This window comes from Acanthisitta chloris, unplaced genomic scaffold, assembly GCF_000695815.1.
Source record: "Acanthisitta chloris isolate BGI_N310 unplaced genomic scaffold, ASM69581v1 scaffold22689, whole genome shotgun sequence".
Taxonomy (NCBI): Eukaryota; Metazoa; Chordata; class Aves; order Passeriformes; family Acanthisittidae; genus Acanthisitta; species Acanthisitta chloris.
Genome location: NW_008691136.1, coordinates 3,285 through 15,193, shown reverse-complemented (window position 1 = coordinate 15,193; position 11,909 = coordinate 3,285). Strand labels below are relative to the sequence as shown.

The following is an 11,909-nucleotide window of genomic DNA, read 5'->3' as shown; positions in this document are numbered from 1 at the left end:
TAAGTCGCTGCCAAAAAAAACCAAAACCAAACCAGAGGAGTTCATGTACATCTGTTTTCCATGCAGATTAAAACAGTTTTTTTCTGACAGCAGAGGTCATCTGGCACAGATATGCAAGCAAAACATGGTTTTGCTTGCCAAGCCTGGCACTTGGTTATGGCAAGTGCCTTGATTCACACCCATAGGTTTATCCTTAGGGTTAAAAAAATACTTGCAGCCTTTGGATCTGTGAAGCCTTCTGTTTATCTCAAGATACACAGCACTCTTTGAGAACTTTTAAAGCATTTAGTTAGGGGTATATATAGCAGAGTTCAATGGATATAATTTCTGTACTGTGGAGCATATATTTTTGCTATACATTACCTTCATCTTACATTGCCTTTTTACAAACGCCTTTTGTAAAATTGCACCCACAGCATAAAAGGCAAATTTTTTAAAACTTATTTTTCCAAAAGTATTCCTTAAAAAAACCACAAGGATAAATTGAGATATAGTGCTTCATTAAGTGTAGGCTTGCATCTGATCTCTGCAAATGAAAACCAGAGAAGAATTCAATATTGCTTTTTAACAAATCATCCATAAGTTTACCCAGAACACCTGTTATTCTTCAGCTTGAAAGCTTAATTTCAGGTCCTCTCTTGCAGCTTTTCCTGTAATTCCTACATCAATTAACCCCTCTTAAGTCAATGAAAAAAAATATGGTAAAGCCCACATTTAGTAACAACTACACCTGATGCTCGGACATTTGACATGAAATAAGCGATTTTATAGCAAAAGCCACCTAAAAAAAGTCAATTATCAAGAGAAGCAAACCACTCTTAGCACAAAAGCATTGCTTGTGCATAATTAACCTTTAGAACAATCATGAAGTGTTTCCCACTGGAAGGTTTATTTCATTCTGAATGTGGTATTACATCCTACTCTGAATAGCAGAACAAGCAGCTGTGTAAGATCAGTCATAGTTACTCATACAGACATTAAAACTGAAGAAAATTAACTCAAGGTTAGCATCACCTCCTCCTTCTGATCCTTAGAGTTTTTGATACAGGATGGACTCTGTCAGGTGATAACAATGTATTATTATTGTTGTGTTTTTTTTATTATTTATAATAATATTTTATTATTATAATCATCATCATCATCATCTTATTAAGTATTGGGTAACAAATACTGCTTTGTGGAACTGCATATTCAGTCACATCAAAGGTTCATTCCCAGTCCAATACTCATCTCTAGCAGTGTCTGTGGAAAGGCTTACAGATGGGGCAATGATATGGCAACATTTCTTCAGGCTCTTCTCTGCCTCTGTGGACTAAACACTGACTATATTTAACAGTGTTTAGTACAATATTCTTCTCTGACTGTGTCCACCCATTTCTGAAGCAGCACCTAACATCCTGCAGCAAGGAATGCTACAGGTTGTATATTCTATGGGGTAGAAAGACCTCTTCTCTTTCCTTTGTTTGGAGACTGCTGGTTTAATAGGCAAAATTTCTTTTATGTCCTCTTGTTCTTATTTCAGGAGAGATAATGAGGAGACATCCTGTTCCACAGTTGGTGAGATATTGTAAAAAGAGCCAGAAGAGTGGGGATCGATTCCCCCCTCTGATCTGCACTGGAAAGCTGTATTTTTAGCAGTGTGTAAGCCAAAGTCTGCAAAACATATAGCAGTACAATGACAGTTCATGCCACTTACCAAACACAGGGCCAACCATCCTCACAAACACTGTGTGGCATTAATTATTTAACCGCTGCCTCAAAGGCTCATTATATCCACTTTTCTGAAGAATGAAAGGAACCAGCAGGGAAGACAGTCAATTCTTACAGCAATCCAAGGGCAGAAATTCAATTAGAAATGGGTATCTTTTGCCCTGTTCTGGGAGCAGGCATCCTTCAAACTGTTGTATCACCCATATTGTGGCAGGTGCAGGCAATGTGCATGCAGCAAGGCTTCTTCTCCTCCAGAACAATCAAGGCATTCCTACATCCTGCTAAGCAGATATGAATCATAGAATCATTAAGGTTGGAAAAGACCTCCAAGATCATTGAGTGCAACCATTAACCTAGAAGCACCATGTTCACCACTAAACCATATCCCCAAGTGCCACATTCATATGCCTTTTGAGCACTTTCAGGGATGGTGATTCCTCCACTTTCCCAGGCAGCCTATTCTAGTGCCTGGTCACCCTTTCAGTGAAGAAATTTTTCCTAATATTCAATCTAAACCTTCCCTGGTGCAATTTGAGGCCATTTCCTCTTGTCCTTGTTACCTTGGAAAAGAGACTGACTCCCACCTCACTACAAACTCCTTGAGGCTCATAGGATTGCTGTTGAAGCCTGCCTCAATGTTTGCCCTAAGCTGATCACTGCTCAAGACTACACGGTGATGCCCTACACCAGAATGTGGTTTTAGACAACAGTAGCTAAGCAGGTATTGCAGCTGTGAGCATTTCTGAAGCATGAGTAACATATTCCTGAAGACTAAGTAAACTAGCCTGCCTCTCCCTTACGAGGTAAGAGAGGAGCTTTGGGAGACAGCATGCCAAAGCTCTCAGCCCTGACAGGACATCACCCCCCACCAGAGCCTCTCTCTGGAGCATTAAGAAAAGAAACTGGTTTCTCTGCAGTTAGCTGAAAGGGGCAACACATGCTACAGCTCAACAGCCTTGTGAACAGGGAGGCAGACCTGTGCACATTTTAGGATCATCAATTGAAACAATTGTATTGAAGCACTCAATAGCCATGTCAGGGTGGGTAGCTACAGAGGCAGAGAAAAAGATGCTGTGGGCATGCTACAGGCTCCCTGTACACTTCCATTCCTTGCTGCTGGGGTAATTTATGCAGTCTTCCTTTGGTACAGGAAGTTTTTCACACAGAGTTAAACAGGAACATAAGGGAATACAGTTTTAGAAGGACATCACTGAATTCTTGGGCAGCACAAAGGGCAAAACAATAGCAAATGGCATCTGTCTTCTGTTAGGATGAACAGCCTCTGCAAATTACAGCCCATATGAATTAGACCCATCCAAAAGGCTGATCAGTGTCATCTGATGCAGTCAGCTTAATTCAGGATATGACTCTTTGGTTTCTCAGTGCAATATAAATTAAAAAACAGTGGCAAATTAAATATGTATGGGGCCTCCATCAGATACAGAATATAAAAAAGGAGAAAGCAATATATAACTAACAAGGAGAATACACAGTAGGCAAAGGGAAAATGCAACAAACAGTCCCTGGCACCACAACAGGGCTGTGACAAAGTAACTGTCTGAGCCTGTCACATTCCGAGGGAAGACTAGAGAAAGACAGAGCATCCCCACAGGAGAGGCACACGTCTTGTAAAGCTTTTTACTGCTATGAGCTGGACTCTGACCTCATGGTGACCAATTGTTGAGTTGCTTGAACTAACTTTGGCCAGGTGAATCTAGAAGCACTCCTCTTATGGAGATTACCTACAAATATTTCAAAGGACTGAGAAAAAGGCACTGAGCTTCACCTACCTAATTTTTGCTACATGCATTTGCAAGTCACTTCTTTTTTCTCTCCTCCTCCCCTTCTGACAATGCTGAGAAAACCTCTGGTTTAATAGCAGAAGGCTGCTAATCAATCCAGCTCAAAATATTTTTATTAATGAACAAAACGTTTAGGAGAAAAACTTAAAATATTGCATGATTAAAAAAGTAAAATCAGAGAATATTTTTTATGCTCAATCTAGAAAACAAATTATTTGTCTTCAGATACAAATTTTTCCAGCATAAAACAAATATGCGTACCACCATGTGAGATGCCTCCCACATGTATATGATACTGTAATAATTAGGGCATTCTCCATAGCTGAGAGAGAACGGATTCAGTTTCCTCATATGCAAGGGCATTCTCCATAGCTGAGAGAGAACAGATTCAGTTTCCTCATACGCCTAAGGAGATTTGAACTCTTTGGAGTGAGACAATTGGAGGATGTAGGCCATTTTGGGGTGGGTGGCTGTAACCTCCTCCTAAAACTGCTCAGTTTTACAAAAAAAGTTAAAGACTCATTTCAACAGGAAGGTACATTAATGTGCAATAGGTGCTGCTCTCACAAGGCTGAAAGAAGTCAGCTAGCAGGATCCCTGCTCCCACAGCTGAGTACATGTTTTACACCAGCTGGTCATTGTACTAGCAGAGACAGGTAAATCATGGGAAAACATGGCCATGGTCAGGCATGGGATATGCTGTTTGCCAAAAGGACATGACCAAGAATAGCATAACGACATGAGGAAATTATGTCTTTACAGAAATTAGATTGCTAGGCTTTCTTTTTTGACTCCCTTCCCCATCTCTACTGAGAGCATATAGAGCTCAGCTTGCCATCAATCTATGATGCTGAGAGCAGATCTTTTTTTATTTACCAGGCAATTCATTCATCGTTTTCTGACAAGAGGGAAGATTAATAAGGTAACAGTAGTGCTTCGGAGAAGAAATGGGACTTAGATATAGTGATGACCAAAGGGTCTCTTCACTCTAGACACCAGGTGCACAGAGATTTCCCCTCCTTCCCCTCTCATTCAGTCTGAGCACATTCAACCTATCCTGCACAAGGTCACCTGCAGGTAGACCCTTCCTGCTGGACTCTGGAGCCTTGACAGAGATGGACAACCATTCATTCAGCTGTCAGTCATTCTGCAGCAGCAAACCCAATTATGTGTAATTATAGTAATGCTAGGAGAGAAGCCTCTGTAGTATATAAAACACTAAAAGGAAATCAGCCATACAATGCAAGGCATCTGAAATGAGAGCTCAGGGTCACAGGCAAGATTCAAATGCAGTATCTTGATTTAAAAATAGGAAAAGAAAAAAAAAATCAATCACCAGGCTCTCCCAAGGTATTTCACCTCTAATTGAAGAGTGAATTGTGTTTACTTAACTGCTTATGCTCTTGACTGTCTCTCAGCAAATGAATCGTGATTACACTACATAAAATTCAGTGTTTGGCTTTCTTATGGTCCCACAGGACTGGATTCCACACTTTAAGACACATATGTAAGAAAAGACTGAACTCTGAAAGATTGAGCACTTTCATTGCATAGAAAAGAAGAATGATTAAATACGGGTTGTAGCTTCCACCGCTAAAGAGTGTAAAGGAAATCCTGCCTATCTTAAAGGTAAAATACAGGCTGTTTCACATTCAGATTCACAATGGTCAGGGACCTTGTAGACTGCTGTCATCTTGGGTGTACGTAAAATCATATTATGACACAGATTTTACACACAGAAGGATCTCATTTTCTTCATAATGTGTATGCATAATTCTAGAGTCCTCAACCCATACCTATTGTAAAGGTGTTCAAAATCGATCAAAAATTCATCTTAAGTGAAAAATGACACAGACTTTTGTCTGGTGAACATATTTGTGTCTCCAATGGAAGCAAAATGAGGAACTCCGTGCAGCATTTATGAATCAAGAATAATCTATCAGAACAAACTAGGAATTTGAGTGAATGTGGACATAATAATGAGAAACACCACATGACTAAGAAAAAAGTTCCAAAAATTTCTTGTAAACCACTGTGGTTTAAAAGCCAGACCCCCAAATATATTGCTCATCGCCACTTACTTGAACATGATGGACCAGATTCTTGGGTCATCTTCTTGTAGCAAAATGGCTTTATAGCGGGAGTACCAATAATTGGGTAGAGTATCTCTATGTAGAAGAACTGCTGGGTACTGTGGTTGCTACATAAGTAGCAACTGATCTTCCAGACAGTAGATGGGATATCATGGGATAACTATGTCTTCCAATATACAACTCTTGTATGGCCTCTTGAAGAGGTATGGCTTAGCAGAGGCTTGTAGCAGTGGTGAATTGTGTTTGTGATGTTACTGGTCCTAGGGATTGGAAAAGTACAAACTTAGTTTAAGATAATCTGGTACATCATTCATTGAATACTTCTTGGGTGACTGTGCCACAATTTCTAAGTGATCTTAGCTGTTATGGTACTGCATGCTGAGACACAGGTATGTTACCTTCTCATCTAACTCCTGTAAGGCCATTAAGAATTATTCCCCCATCAGTTTTATCTGAAACAAGACAATGCAGAACCAAAGGGAAGTTCACTCACTCAGAAACAGAGGAGACCAAGCAGGTGGTAGAAACATGACCTTCCTCCATGAGGTCAAATAGCTTTATTGTGATTAAGCACTACAATACAGTATATATCCATAAAAAAACTCTATAGTGTATATAAATTATTCCTTCCATTCAGTAATTCTCTTTTTGTTTTCTTTTTTTTTTTTCCCATTTCCATTACAGCTTTGGTACAATGTGATTTTATTATATTTTTAAATACTTTTAGCTTCACAAACTCAACACAAAGTACAAAACTAGTCCGAATCGGGGATATTACAATCTACACAGTGGTGTTCAGTGGTAGGAAAAAATCTTACCTCAATGAATTCATGTCACTAGCTAAGCTATAAAGGCATACCTAGCAGACATGACAAAAATATGCACCATTAACCAGCAAACATTTTTTTTCAAAATTTATTTTACTTTTACTTTTTTTTTTTACAGATTTTTCCAGCAGCAAATCACTTGAGCATAGTCAGTACTTATGTCCTCAACTGATTATCCTGTTGTGTTCCTCTTCATTTGAAGGCCATGAGTTACTTGTCAAATAATGCACTGCTATCCTCATATATCCACTCTAAGCCACAGTGTCAGTACTTGACCTGCCACCCTGCATTGTTGATGCTCGCACAGTTTGTCCTGCAGCTGGCAGAAATAACTGGAACATTATTGGAGGGACAGTGTGGGGCAATCAACCGTAGGTTGTTCTGAGGGGCAGGAGGTATGACATTACAGTAGACAGGCATTCCAGTGGCTGTAAGTGTTCCTTGACCTGATTGATTAGGTAGCATGATTGGTTGTTGATATGATTGTTGCGGCAACCCTTGAGAACCCTGGGTCATTGGCACCTAGGTAGGAATATGGAAAGACGTAGAAAAAAAAGATAACAATTACTAAGCAAATTAAAGTAGGTTCCCAGTATCCCTATCTTCCTTCTACCTGAATTTCTGCCAAAATGTGTTATTTTCAGCTGCTCAGAACTGTTCTCATCCCTGAGCAATTTTTTTGCTAGAGAAGGACTAAAGAGAATTCCCTTTGCTCCTATCTCTGTCATGATCTAGTCGTTATTACCTCCTCTAGAGGTCTAGAAAGTATCTCTGCCATGACCTAGTGGCATATGAAATTCTGGGATCAGTGCAAACTGAAGACTTGACCCTGGTATATCTAGGCTATCTAAAAGGTCTAACCTTTTAACTTAATTGTTAGTCTTTAAAACACATTTTCAATGTGGTAATTCTGAAGATGTAAGGGGAAAATTTTACCCACAAGCAATTCCTCCAGTTCTGTCTAGGTTGCTGTAGTGTTTTCAGAGAAGCTGAGGGAAAAGGCAAATGGCTGCTCAATCAGTGCAATCTATTAAAATGAATTAGATGTCATTTAGTTTCTTGACTTTCCAGAGGGACCAGCAGGAAACATAAGCACAGGCCACCTCTCACATGCTCTTGGCATATCTCACAGAAAGTCGGTATAAAGTTGGGGAAATAAGTCTGGGTAACTTAATGGACTTGGTAAAAATCAAGCCACTGCCTTCCCTCTCCCCAAAACCCAGTAAACAATAAGCCATCTGGCTACGGCTTGTTATAGAAGACAGGGTGAGATCCTTGGCAGGAATCTCCACAGATGAGTAATTTTTAAGTGGATTAGGCAAAACCCTCAACTTCATTAACAGGGAACAGTACTGCACTGGCAAGAAAAAAAAAAAAAGAAGAAATGAATAACATTCTTATGTTTTTTAAAATTAATTTTCTTCACATGAAGAATTCTAATTCTTTCATCCTTTGTGACATTTTACCCTCACTGCAGGCTGTAATAAATAGCTAATTTTAAGTATTCCCAATTCAAAATGAAAATCAGGACTACTAAGACTATGTAAACAGGAAGCAAAGGAACCAATTTGACTTAGAAGCATATTCATCAGGAGGCCTCCTGCCACACTGTCTGAATGAAGTTATAAGACCATTGTGTGATACAAAAACTTAATTCAGTTAAGCACTCTCCAAGAAGAACAGTCTGTCCTTACAGCTCCCAAGTACCTGATAAGACGACATGGCTGGATACTGCACCATCATGCCTTGCACCTGATTTCCCTGTTGATTATTCATCAGGTTCTGGCTTTGGGGCGGCTGCTGCATTCCCATGAGACCCTGGAACCCCTGCTGCTGGTTTGGCAGGACAGGCTGGTAACCTGGAAGAAAAAGGATGTCTTCAAATATCCTGTTGTTTGTAGCAGCAAAATTAAAACTGTTCTAAGGAACAGTAAATGATCCCATCGTTTCTCCCTGCATTAGTCAAAAAGTTGCTTATATCTAGAGAGGCATTACTGGAAATGAAACTTGAAGGGCAATAAAGCAATACTGAGAGCTGACAGCCCTGGAAGGCTAATGTGTGCAGGCAGCACACTTTCATTATGCTCTTCAACTCTGTGGCAGAGACCACCACCTTGAGGGATGTCTGACTGCGGCACAGGACCGTAAAGCCCTGAAGAGACACTCGGTGCTACTGTCTTTTGGTTACTTCTTCAGAGACAAAAGTCCCAGCAACTTCAAGGATACCAGTTGGCATTCAGTCTTATCTGACAGTTTCTTTCAGGTTATGTTTCTTATCTTACCCTCTTATCTTTCTTGTAATGCAGCTCCCTAGCATGATGTAAACAGAGAAGGCTTTATTTAATCAAGAAGAGCATCTATATACACACTGGCTCCTACTTGCAAGGGTTTTTTATAATTAGAGTACATTAAGGGTCATATTTCACCCTACTAGTTTCATTTTCTTCAAAGGAGGGAAATCATAAATTAGGGAGTGTCTGGTCCCCTCCATTGCACAGTAGGAACACTGCTGACACACAGGTGACTGCGCAGGGATCAAAAGTTGATGCTTCTGTTTCAACCTGCAACTAACTCTATGTTCAAAGTCACCACAATGCTGCAGGTTTTCCACTGGGGCAGCTCCTCTAGGACTAACTGAGAAATGGGCAAAATTTGGATGATCTGGAGGGCCAAGCTGCCAATGAAGCAGAAGCATGGATGGGAAGTGAAGCATGAATGGCGTGCTGTTTGGCAGCAACACGATCAAGCCTGAGAATGAGTGCTGATGGATGCAAATGGGTTGGCTGGCTGATGTTAATATTTAGAAATGAAGGATTTTGCAGAAAAAGCTTGAAAGGAAAGGAAGATGCAAAAAGATCCTGTCCTTGAAAAATGTGGTCAGTCATACATATTACAAATCTATGAATAACTTCTCCTTAAGACATTTTGTATCCTTTAGCACTTGCATTTTTAACATGCAGTTATGCAGTGCACTATTAACTCTGTAGTAATGTTCTCAGAATAAGCATGTTTCAAAGGCGAACTACCAGAAGGAGCAGCTCTGTGTCATCTTTATATGAAAAATGTGTGTCACGTCCGCTCAATTTATATTCATGAATGCAGTACAGAGTTCAATATACTTCATGAATTGAAAATCATCATCCAGATATTTCTTCATTATGTAAGAAAAAGAAAGTAACGAATGTCTGTTTCTGCTAGTCTATTGTCAACGGATAGCTTTCCTTCAAAATCTTTTCTGATGCCAGAGCAATGTTGGGTACCTCTGATCAAGTTTCTGGCATTAAAGATGCCTTCCCACAGACATGAGATTAATGTCTCGTGTCAACCGAGCAAAATAAAAAAACCTAATTCCATGAGTGATTAACTTGGCCAGAATATAGCATCAAACATCTCCCATATTCACCACAATATTACGCATTCAGATTTGCTCTTTTCCAATGCCCGAACACAGTGTCAGCATATTTTTAGTTGCAAAAATTACTAACATCAGAAGTGCTGTAACTGAGTTTACAGAAGGCTTATACAGCAATAGTAAAATTGCAAGTCTTCTTCTGCTCCTCTATACCAATTATGGGGGAGGAGGGTATAAAGGACAGAAATAAAAAATTTAGCACTACTATTCTGGTATTTGCAAGACTGGAAGTTTAAGTAGAGAGGTGGCAACTGACAGCAGAAGTAGCAACAGATAATTCATCTCATGTCACTTGTGGTTGTCAAAGTAAGTCCCAGATGTGTAATGAATGATAGATAGATGGTGGACCAGAGATCAAGTGACACATTTAAGGAATGCAACTGAGCATTGGATTTGGGCTCACAGAGTTGCATTGTGATGCACCAGCACAGGGTGGTAGACTGGTGCTCTGCAGAGACAGACAGACACCACTGAGGTCAAGCAGAAAGCAGCCCTTCTGTTATCTCTAGCAAATATGATTGCATTACCAGTACTTTAGTCAGACTACTGCTAATGCTCTGCTAAATGTTTGAATACATAGCTCCCTTTTCACCCCAGCTTTGTGTTCTGTATTCTCCAAATACGATAAATTTATTACACAACACAGACATGACTATCAAACAGCATCAAAAACCTATGGAAATAATGAAGTATTCACCCTTATGATGAACACATAGGCATGATCTCCTGTGGGTATTTCAATAACAGAATGGATTTGGTTGGAAGGGACATTAAATATAATCTAGTTCCAATCTCACACACACACACACCCCCCCCCTGAAAATTTCCTCTGTATCAGCAAACACTGCTTAGTACATGACACAACCACTTCATGTTTTAGATGCAGGAACATGAAAAGGGCTTAAGAAAGCTGAGGTCCACTAGGCTATGGATTATTATTTTAACAATTTTATTACTCTTCAAGGACTTTAGCAATTTCTTCTGCCCATAGAGCATAGTGCACTCCTCACCCCTGTCCCAACCTGTAGAATACTGCTTACACCCTGTGATGATTTTCTGGGCCTTATACTCCCCTGAAAGTGAGGAGAGGACCTTTTTCCTAGTCCCTCCATGAGCCCTTTGCAATGCTCAGACAACACAGAGAAGCCTCAATACAAGCAGAAAAATACTTCACATGAACTCTAACATACTTCCAATTTCATTAGATGGAAGAAAAGAGGTTGTATCCTGAACCTTCTTAGACTTTAAGGGAAAATAAGTCACTTCTTTAGTCCAGAAGGAGGTAGTCTTGACTATTTGCTCCCTTGACTTGTGGGTGTAAACAGGGATATTTAAGAAGGTTACTGGCCTGCTTGTATCCTTGCAAAGATGCTGGCTGTCATCTTTCCTTACTAAATATTCATGGACTTCTTTTTTATGATCAGTACCTTTTGGAATTACATGAAGTTATGGATGTCAGACCTTACTGCAGAACCTCAGTACAGCATTTAGTCAAAATCCAGCATCATCCTCAAGGTTTTGCAATTCAAGTGAAGCCACTTCACTTTACCTGACAGCAAAGCTTAACCCTTTACTATGTTAAATATATGAAGAAAGATGCAAGTTCGCCCATTCCATTGAACATAAAAACCTGACAAGGTACAAAAATATCCTCCAGAAGTGAAGAGGGGGTACAGAGTATTAAAAGGTGAATTAATTTTTTATTAATTCACAACAAGCTCTACTAGCAAGAGAAAAAAATCCTGTGACAAAACAAAGAAGCAAAAGTCTGTTCTGCTAAATGGCTCCTATTTCAGCACAAATGTAAATGGAACAATTGGCACTCTACGTGGCAATCTATTTGGACGAAAAGTTGTTAATATCAGAAACCAGCAGCTCTGAACTTCCTCCCACAGCAGCCCAAATTCTCCATCTAACATTTGAAACAGGCCCTTCAGTGTTTATTGTGTGTTGATGTCTTTGTATGTTTTTGCATAATGGTCAGGCAAAAGAATGGATGTGGGAGAATTGAAACTAATATCAACTTTTCAGAAATATTTGTGAAACTAGATGATTCTAGCAACAT

At 39.7% G+C, this 11,909-nt stretch overlaps 1 long non-coding RNA gene across 1 annotated transcript; it reads right to left on the bottom strand.

The window, feature by feature from the left end:
- Positions 1-6,126: 6,126 nt before the first annotated feature.
- LOC103809309 lies at positions 6,127-8,297 on the bottom strand. Its single transcript, XR_624795.1, has 2 exons — positions 8,140-8,297; positions 6,127-6,954 (listed from the first exon to the last, which is right to left on the bottom strand). It is a non-coding gene; the product is annotated as an uncharacterized LOC103809309 (long non-coding RNA).
- Positions 8,298-11,909: the final 3,612 nt, after the last annotated feature.